The sequence below is a fragment of the Hypanus sabinus genome, chromosome 1 (assembly GCF_030144855.1).
Source record: "Hypanus sabinus isolate sHypSab1 chromosome 1, sHypSab1.hap1, whole genome shotgun sequence".
Classification (NCBI taxonomy): Eukaryota; Metazoa; Chordata; class Chondrichthyes; order Myliobatiformes; family Dasyatidae; genus Hypanus; species Hypanus sabinus.
The window spans coordinates 34,497,594-34,507,944 of NC_082706.1; the positions used below are offsets into that span (position 1 = coordinate 34,497,594).

Sequence of the window (10,351 nt, forward strand, 5' to 3'; positions counted from 1 at the left end):
TAGCCTCATCCCTGATGGGAGTGGGTCAAGCAATCCATGAGTGGGGTTGGTGGGGTCCTTTGTGCTGTTACGGGCCCTTTACCTTCACCTTTCTGAATAAATATCCTTGATGGTGGGTAGGCTGGTGCTAGCGATGCACTGGACAGTCTTGACTACCCGCTGTGCAGTCTTCCCGTTTGCTGCAGAGGAGTTTCTGTCTGTCAAGCAGGCGTTTGGCGTGCTGGTCTTCCGCTGGGGCACTGGATACGTGAGTTGGGAAGTCATATCACAGTTGTGGAACGAGCTTCCAGTAGAAGTGGTAGGAGGCAGGTTCTGTATTGTCATTTAAAGTACAATTGAATAGGTATATGGACAGGAAAAGAATGGAGGGTTATGGGCTGGGTGCGGGCCAGTGGGACTAGGTGAGAGTAAGCGTTCGGCACGGACAAGAAGGGCCGAGATGGTCCGTTTCCGTGCTGTAATTGTTATACTGTTATATGGTTATATAGAACGTTGGTGAGGCTGCACTTGGAGTATCGTGCACATTTTTGGTCACCCCGTTACAGTAAAGAAAATTATTAAACTAGAAAGAGCGCAGAAAAGATTTACCAGGGTGTCGCCTGGATTCAGCAGCCTGAGTTACAAGGAGAAGTTGCATAGGCTAGGAATTTATTCCCTGGAGCATAGATGAACGAGGAGGGGGGTGACCTGACAGAGGTGTATAGGACCATGGGGGGCATAGACGGAAGCACGGTAGTGATCACTGACTGGAGTTCAATTCCCACTGCTGTCTGAAGGGAGTTTGCACCTTTTCCCTGTAACCGTGTGAAACTTCCTGCTGCATTCCACAGGCACTCTGGTTCGGGTTGGTGAGTTGTGGGCCTGTTATGTTGGTGGCAGAAACTTGGAGACATTTGTAGGCTGACCCTAGCACATGCTCAGACTGTGTTGGTCACTAACACAAACATACATTTCACTGTATGTTTCAGCATCTATGTGACAAATAAAACTAATGGAGTTATGACTCTAATAGGCCTGGGATTAGAAGCATAGAAAACGTACAGCACAATACAGGTTCTTTGGCCCACAATGCTGTGTCGAACATGTACTTATTTTAGAAATTACCCAGGATTACCCATAGCCCTCTATTTTTCTAAGCTTCATGTACCTGTCCAGGAGTCTCTTAAAAGACCCTATTGTATCCACCTCCATCACCGTCACTGGCAGCCCATTCCACGCACTCACCATTCTCCAAGTAACAAAAACTTACCCCGACATCTCCCCTGTACCTGCTTCCAAGAAAATGATGCCCTTTCATGCTTGCCATTCAGCCCTGGGAAAAAGCCTCTGACTATCCACATGATTAGTGGCGGTCGATGGTAAGGTCTAGCACAAAAATGCGTGCATGTGTGTGCGTAGATGTGTGTGTGTGTGTGTGTGTGTGTGTGTGTGTGTGTGTGTGTGTGTGTGTACAGTGTGTGTGTGTGTGTGTGTGTGTACAGTGTGTGTGTGTGAGTGTGTGTGAGTGTGTGTGTGAGTGTGTGTGCGTGTGTGTGTGTGTACAGTGTGTGAGTGTGTGTGTGTGTGTGTACAGTGTGTGTGTGTGTGTGTGTGTGTGAGTGTGTGTGTACAGTGTGTGTGTGTGTGTGTGTGTACAGTGTGTGTGTGTGTGTGTGTACAGTGTGTGTGTGTGTGTGTACAGTGTGTGTGAGTGTGTGTGTGTGAGTGTGTGTGAGTGTGTGTGTGTGAGTGTGTGTGTGTGTGCGTGTACAGTGTGTGTGTGTGTGTGTGTACAGTGTGTGTGTGTGTGTGTACAGTGTGTGTGTGTGTACAGTGTGTGTGTACAGTGTGTGTGTGTGTACAGTGTGTGTGTGTGTGTGTACAGTGTGTGTGTGTGTGTGTACAGTGTGTGTGTGTGTGTGAGTGTGTGTGTACAGTGTGTGTGTGTGTGAGTGTGTGTGTACAGTGTGTGTGTGTGTGTGTATAGTGTGTGTGTGTGTGTGTGTGAGTGTGTGTGTGTGTGTACAGTGTGTGTGTGTGTGTGTACAGTGTGTGTGTGTACAGTGTGTGTGTGTGTGTACAGTGTGTGTGAGTGTGTGTGTGTGAGTGTGTGTGAGTGTGTGTGTGTGAGTGTGTGTGTGCGTGTACAGTGTGTGTGTGTGTGTGTACAGTGTGTGTGTGCGTGTACAGTGTGTGTGTGTGTGTACAGTGTGTGTGTGTGTGTACAGTGTGTGTGTGTGTACAGTGTGTGTGTGTGTGTACAGTGTGTGTGTGTGTACAGTGTGTGTGTGTGTACAGTGTGTGTGTGTGTGTGTGTGTGTGTACAGTGTGTGAGTGTGTGTGTGTGTACAGTGTGTGTGTGTGTGTGTGTGTGTGTGTGTGTGTGTACAGTGTGTGTGTGTGTGTGTGTGTACAGTGTGTGAGTGTGTGTTTCTCTCTATTCCTTACTGAGGGGTGGATGGGGTGTCCAGGGAGGGGTAGCACTCTTGGTGAAGGGACTTGTCGCATCCAATCTGGAGTAGCTCACTCGCCTTTAGTCCCCACTGGACACTCACAGCTCATCTACCTCAATCAGTAGCTGTTTGCACGCGGCACCGGTCACACACCCTGGCGCATCGCTTCGACAGGAGGGCTAAACCAGGTGAGGGTAGCCGGTTGCCGCATACCCCAGAGAGACAGGGAGACGCCTGAGCGAGCGTGTAAGATCGGCTGACTGGGTGGGTGAGATCCAAAGGCCAGGAAAGTGGAACTGCAACACTTCCTGGAGAACGAGGGGCATGACAAGGCGCAGAGGGAGCCACGCAAACAAGGAAGACCCCAGGTTGTGACGACCCCTCGCTCCACTGGACCTGGACTTGCAAAGTCAAGTGCAACAGCTTTTCCACAGCTGCGACGGACAACCGCCATTCCTTATTGAACTTAAGGAAAGGCAACTTGGTGGTTTTAACAATACCTCTTAAAGTACTGCAAAGTCCGAATGGGCTGGATCTTGTAGCAGTTCCACCAGTCCATTCCGCGCTCTGCACAGGCACCGGAGACGTTCCTCCTGCTCCCTGATAGAACAAGAAGCAAAACATGTTTTCCAGCACAGTGTGTTACTTGTCAGCTTCAAAGGGGAACAAGACATCCGTCTCTGAGCATGTCCCTGACGAGGGAAACTACACACAGTGTCAGTTAGTCAAACGCTGGGATGGGGTGGTAGTGTAGTGTTACTACAGGACCAACCATCCAAGCTCAGTTCCCGCCACTGTCTGCAAGAAGCTTGTTCGTTCTCCCCGTGACCGCGTAGATTCTTTCGGATGCCCGGTTTCCTGCCGCGTTACAGAGACGCACGGATTAGGGTTTGTGAATCGTGGGGCTGCTAGGTTGGCGCAGGGAAGCGTGGAGACACTTGCAGGCTGCCCTCAGTACATACTTGGACAGTGTTGACCGTTGACATGCATTTCACTGCATGTTTCGATGTGCACCTGACAAGTAAAGCTAATCGTTCTGTCTTTGTCCTTAGTCTGACAATTCCTATTGGCACCTTCCGGGAGGTTGTTGACAGGTAAAGAAAAGGTGAACTGTGAGTTATAGGGATACATCACAGAAACAGGCCCTTTGGCCCACTGGCTCCGTGCTGACCATGAACCATCCATTTACACCATTCCTACACCAATCCCATTTTATTCTCCCCCCATTCTTATCAGCATTTCCCCTCCCTCCCCCCGCCCAGTTTCTACCACTCAACTACACTCTGGGGGAAATACACAGTGGCTAATTCATTTCTGACCCATGCCTCTTTGAGAAGTTGGAGGTGTTGTAGTCTATAAATCCAAAACATTAAACTAATTCAAAGGAAGATACAGGAGTCCGAAAGTGAATCTAGCTTCAAGTGAGGCATGCATGTATCAAGTGGTAGTGTGATGATATATTCAAGTCACGTATTTGTATATATAACCTGTAATTAATTTTAAAAGAGCAAGAATTCTTAATCAATATAATATATTGATTATATACGTCTATGTGTATATATACATACAAATACACACACACACACACACACACACACACACACACACACTCAAATATTACTGACACGTTCAGCCAAAGGGCCTGTATCGTGCTGTAGGTTTTCTATGTTTCTATTAAATACACTACAAGAGGAAAGAGGATCGTCTTTGGGAATGCCATGTGGTCACAGGGAGAACGTGCAAACTCCATGCAGACAGAGGTCTGATTTAAATCCGGAACTCTTGGCGGAGTAGGGTAGCAACGCAATCTGCTGTGGCACCGTGCTGCCCTTGTGTACGCGTATTCACACCCACCTATCCACCCAGACAGACGCAGCACAATCCTTATCTGGATGCACCGCGGCTCGACGAGGCAGCTGCTCGGAATGCGACCACAAGTAACCACGGCCCCAGCTCGACCCATCACTGAAACCAGCCTCCTCACCACGGACTCCATCTGTACACCTTGCTGCCTCCTCAAGGCAGCCATCATAATCAATGGCCCACCCGACCTGAATGATCTCCCCTCCCCATCAGGAGATTCAAAATCCTGGAAGCCCATAACACCAGGCTCAAGGACAGCTTCTACTGGGGCGCCACACAAGCGATACCGAGCAATAGGCAACATGCTAGCACAGCTTTGCAGTTCGGAATTCATTTCCGCGCGTGCGTGGGCTTTTTTCTGGGAGCTCCGGTTTCCTCGCGCAGTTCAAAGACGCATGGGTGAGTAGGCTAATCGTCCTGTGATTCGGCTCGGGTTAAATAGGCGGGTTGCTGGTCGAAGGGCTGGAAGGGATGTTCCACGCTGTATCTCAAATTAGAAAATAAAATAAATAAACACTCCGGTGTTGTAAAGAGTTATTTTGCTGCTTTATAAAACTCTAGTTAGGTCCCAATGGGAATATTGCATTCAATTCTTGTTGCCCCATTAAAGGGCCTCTTACGTGTTAAGATGGACTCTCAATCTTACAATCTGTTCAGTCAAGGCCTTCACTGGACTTCTCTGTAACTACAACACTTTATTCTTCATTCCTATGCTGCTTTCCCCTTGTACTATCTCAATGTACTGCTGCGAGGAAATAATCTGTATGGAAGGCATGGAAACCACGTTTTTTCACTGTACCTCAGTACCTCCGAATCAGAACCGGGTTTAATCCCACTGGCAATGGTCGTGAAATTTGTTAACTTGTTAATTTGTTAATTTGTTAACAATGCAATATAATAGAGAGAGAGAGAAAAAACTGAATCACAGTAAATATATATATATTTAAAATAGTTAAATATGTAATGCTGAATAAACAGGAAATGAGAACGTAGTGAGGTAGTGTTCATGGGTTCAATGTCCATTTAGGAATTGGATGGCAGAGGGGAAGAAGCTGCTACAGAATTGTGGAACGTGTGCCTTTAGGCTTCTGTACCTCCTTCCTGATGGTAGCAACAAAAAGAGGGTATGTCCTTGGCGATGGGGGTCCTTAAATGTTGGAAGCCGCTTTCCTGAAGCAGCGCTCCTTGAAGATGTCTTGGATACTACGGAGGCTAGTGCCCATGATGGAGCGGACTAACTTTACAACTTTCCGTAGCTTCTTTCGATCCTGTACAGTCGCAGCACCATACTAGAATAACAGATGCTGAAGCAGCCTGTCAGACTGCTCTCCATGGTACATGTGTAGAAACTTGTAAGTGTTTACGGTGACATACCAAAGTTCCTCAAACTCCTAATGAAATATAGCCGTAGTGTACAGCCATGCACTTTGGTAGAAGGTGGGTGGTGGAATCTGGGGGATGTTGAAGCAAATGTGGGGAGAATAAAATCAGACTAGTGTAAAAGGACCAGGTGAACTTGATGGGCTGAAGGGCCTATTTCTAAGCTGTACTAGAGCTATGAGGTGGCACATCAATGCTGACCTCGTGGGAAATGCCTACATCACAAAGGTTTCTCTGATGATTTGGGCACAGAGATATCTGCTTCTGATATTTTGAGAGCTACAGGAGTGCTTTTGCTACATTGGCCTTCATAAGTAAGTAGTACTAACTAATAAAGAGGAAATAAGTAAATCGAAGTATTGAGTACAGGAGCTAGGATGTTATGTTGAAGTTGCATAAGGTGTTGGTGAGGCCTGATTTGGAATATTGTGTTTCGTTCTGGTAACCTACAGAATACACCTATGGAGAAAATTTGGGTGAGACTAGAACTAGAAGTCATAGGTTAAGGGTGAAAAGTGAAATATTTATGGAAAACATGAAACTCAGACCCTCAAGTTCTGGCAACATCCTCATTAATCTTCTCAACCATCTTTCCAGTTCAATAACATTTTTTCCTATAACACGGCAACTGAAACTGTCAACAATGGCCCAAGTGCAGTCTCCCCAGCTTCTTGTACAACACATCCTGTGTGACCATGAGGCCAACAAAGGAGAGGGACCTTGCCTGGAACTTCTCTGCCATGACAAATCAATCCATGGAACATACAGCTGTACACCACAGGAAAAGCCACAAAGTTGTGTTGAGCAATTAAACCTGTAATTAAATACTTAACTAAATTTATCTGCCCAGAAAATCTCTATATCACTCCATTCTCTGCACACCCATGTGCCCATCTATGAACCTTTTGAGGCCTCTTTTACTCTCACCTCTCCCACCACACCTGGCAGCACATTCCAGGCACCACTCTCTGTGTAAAAAAAAAACATGGCCCACACATCTCCTTTGAACTTTCCCCCTTCTCATCTTAAATCCATGCCCTCCAATTTTAGACCTTTCAACCCCAGGAAAAAAAATACCATCCATCTACTCTACTCGTGTCTGTCATAATCTTACAAACTCCTATTGGTTCTCCCCTTAGCCTCCGTCACTCCGGAGAAAACAATCTTAACAATCTTCGTCTTATAGTACATAGTCCAGTCCATCCTGGTAAACCTCTTCTACGCCCTCTCCAAACTTTCAACATCTTCCTATAACCAGAGCTGAATGCATATGCCCAATGCAGCCTAAGCTCAGATTTATAAAACTACATTTTAATTTCTTGACTGTTGAACTCAATGCCTGGACTAACAAAGTCGAATCACCCTATTGACTTGTGTAGCCACCTTCAAGGAGGTTGGGCCCCTTCTGCTGTTTTAACTGCTGTTAATCAAAGTTCAAAATAAACTTATTAGCATATTTCACCATTTACTACCTTGAGATTAATTTTCTTGCAGGCAAGGTAGTATATGGTCCTGTTACTGTTCCACATGTAGTTCAGTTTGTAATATCACTGTGAACTAATTCAGACCTCCGATAGTTTCTGATTTACTTGAACTCCCACCACTTTCCGACTGCCAATACAGGTTGATGCACGGTCAATATACAAACGAGAAAATCTGCAGGTGCTAAAAATCTCAGCGACACACACAAAATGCTGGAGGAACTTAGCAGGCCAGGCAGCACCTATGGAAAATAGTGCAGTCGATGCAAGTCAATATAAGTGACTTATGTCCACTGTAATGTTTGACACGTCTCCTTTCAAAGAGGGGACCTCCAGTCATGAAGGAACACTGCTTAACTGATTAACTCATCAGGGCTGCTCATGAACACAAGAGGTTCTTCACGTGCTGGAAATCCCTCATCAGTCCTTCAGAAGAGTCTCGGCCCGAAACGTTGACTGTTTATTCCTCTCCGTAGATGCTGCTTGACCCGCAGAGTTCCCTTAGCATTTTGTTTGTGCTGTTCATTAACACTGACCTGGACTGAGAACAATTGATTCCTTCTCACCTTGACTGCCCTCTCTCACTCTGGTGGGAGCATGGTGCCCGGTTACGCCAGGTCAATGCGCATCTAGGGTGGGAAGTAATGGCAATGCCCGCGTCCTCTCACACCCTTCATTCTTTCTCCCAGCCCGTCTGAGAAGAATGCCCAGATATCTGGCTCTGTGAATCCATGCGGTAGGGGTCACCCCCTCCAATCCCATCCCCTCCAGCCCTGGCTGCTTTCTCTAAGGGGAAGGAGTGGAGCAACAAGTGGGTGGGTTGAGAGTAAAATACTTGAACGCCAAGGGAGGGATGGGACGCTTTGAAAGGGGATGGGTGGACAACGTCCCAGCACACAGTGGCGCTCACTGCTCAGTCAGTCCTTGAACAGGCTGGACTGCACTCCGCAGCTGGCACTTTCTGGCAACGCAGTGCACTCAGTCTCTCTTGTCTGTATCTGATCGAGGCCTAATCAAAGGTGAACGTTGCCCTGCATCGGGTAGATGAACTGTTTATCATTGTTACATCCTCGACTTCCTAACCAGAAGTCCAGAATCTGTGCCGATTGGCAGAATTTTGGGGAAGTTGACAGTGTGGAGGTTCAGAGGGATCTTGGGGTCTGAGTCCATAGGACGCTCAAAGCAGCTGTGCAGGTTGACTCTGTGGTTAAGAAAGCATACGGTGTATTGGCCTTCATCAATCCTGGAATTGAATTTAGGAGCCGAGAAATAATGTTGCAGCTATATAGGACCCTGGTCAGACCCCACTTGGAGTACTGTGCTCAGTTCTGGTCACCTCACTACAAGGAGGATGTGGAAACTATAGAAAGGGTGCAGAGGAGATTTACAAGGATGTTGCCTGGATTGGGGAGCATGCCTTGAGAATAGGTTGAGTGAACTCGGCCTTTTCTCCTTGGAGCGACAGAGGATGAGAGGTGACCTGATAGAGGTGTACAAGATGATGAGAGGCATTGATCGTGTGGATAGTCAGAGGCTTTTTCCCAGGGCTGAAATGGTTGCCACAAGAGGACACAGGTTTAAGGTGCTGAGGAGTAGGTACAGAGGAGATGTCAGGGGTAAGTTTTTTACTCAGAGAGTAGTGAGTGCGTGGAATGGGCTGCCAGCAATGATGGTGGAGGCGGATACGATAGGGTCTTTTAAGAGGCTTTTAGATAGGTACATGGAGCTTAGTAAAATAGAGGGCTATAGGTAAGCCTAGTAATTTCTAAGGTAGGGACGTGTTTTGCACAACTCTGTGGGCCGAGTGCTGTAGGTTTTCTATGTTTCTATGAATGGGGAGAATAAAATTGAACAAATGTAAAAGGGCAAGGAGGACTTGATGGGCTGAAGGGCCCGTTTCTATGCTGTATTACGATTGATGAGGTGGCAAATCAATGCCGACCTTGCGGTATATCTTGCTCCTGTACGCACTGTATGCATTGTTGAGATTCTGCCAACAATGTCAGCAGATTTACAGATGGCATTTGAGCTGTGCCTAGCCACACGGTCATGGGTGTAGGGAGAGTAGAGCAGAGGGCCAAGCGCATGTCCGGGAGGTGCGCCAGTGCTGATCATCAGCGGGGTGAAGTCTGGGGGGGGGGTGGGGGGTGCAGCCTGCAAGTGTCGCCACGCTTCCTGCACCAACGTAGCAGCCCCACGATTCACAAACCCTAACCCCTGCGTCTCCGGGCACCAGGAAGAATCCACGCGGTCACGGGGAGAACGAACAAGCTCCTTGCAGACTGTGGCGGGAGCTGATCCTGGATTGTTGGTCCTGTAGTAATGCTACACTACCACCCCACCCCAGCGTTTGTAGTTTCCCTCGTCAGGGACACGCTCAGAGACGGATGTCTTGTTCCCCTTCGAAGCTGACAAGTAACACACTGTGCTGGAAAACATGTTTTGCTTCTTGTTCTCTCAGGGAGCAGGAAAACTTCTCGAGAGTCTCTGCAAAGCGCAGAATGGACTGGCGAAACTGCCACAAGATACGACCCATACACTGTATCCCATCTGCCACTTTTCGTTGCTCACCGTCCTAACCGCTCCAAGCATTTCTGCAGATGTTTCCTCAACACTGCTTGCCCCGCCGCCTATCCTTGTATCATCTGCAAAGCAGAGGTTGATAAGTACTGAATCACTCAGGGCATCAAACGTTTTGGGGAGAAGGCAGCGGGGGTGGGGGGAGGAATTGTGTTGAGAAGGAAGATGATCAAACTCGAAGGGGTGACTAGCCTAATTCTCCTCCTATGCCTTATGCTGCACAGCTGTGTAGGGTATTCCCGGTGGTCTCATCTTCTTGGCAGCGAAAGTCAAGCGTTTGACTAAATAATAAGCATTAACAGATATCACATGGACGGTGGACGTGAAATTATGTATGCTATAAACACCACTTACTGGAGTAGGAACAGTAAACTAGTCACGCTGAGTTCAAACCACAGCTTATCTTCTGAAAGTATCAGGGAAACAGCCAGTGTTTTTTTTTTCTCTCTGTTATTGGAAACTTTCTCGAATATGCAATGCAGAGCACACGCACCTGAGCGCAGGTTAAGGCGAATTCACTCTACAGGCCACCGTCACTCTCTGCTTGATCCAGATTCCAGCCGACAAGACTTGGTCACATGATTAGTTGAAAACTCTTATTTGTTCACTCACTTG

At 47.4% G+C, this 10,351-nt stretch overlaps 1 long non-coding RNA gene across 3 annotated transcripts in view; it reads right to left on the reverse strand.

Annotated features, from left to right (window-relative positions):
• The window catches only part of LOC132392583 (uncharacterized), a 46,097-nt gene extending 35,782 nt beyond the window's left edge, over positions 1–10,315 (reverse strand). Inside the window, exons 1-2 of one of the 3 annotated variants that reach the window (XR_009511586.1) lie at positions 10,230–10,308; positions 2,933–3,032 (exon numbers count right to left, since the gene is read on the reverse strand). This is a non-coding gene — a long non-coding RNA (uncharacterized LOC132392583). Of the gene's footprint in view, positions 1–2,932; positions 3,033–10,090; positions 10,206–10,229 lie in introns of those variants that run through there. The other 2 variants (XR_009511585.1, XR_009511587.1) reach the window with 2 other exon arrangements.
• Between the last annotated feature and the right edge of the window lie 36 nt (positions 10,316–10,351).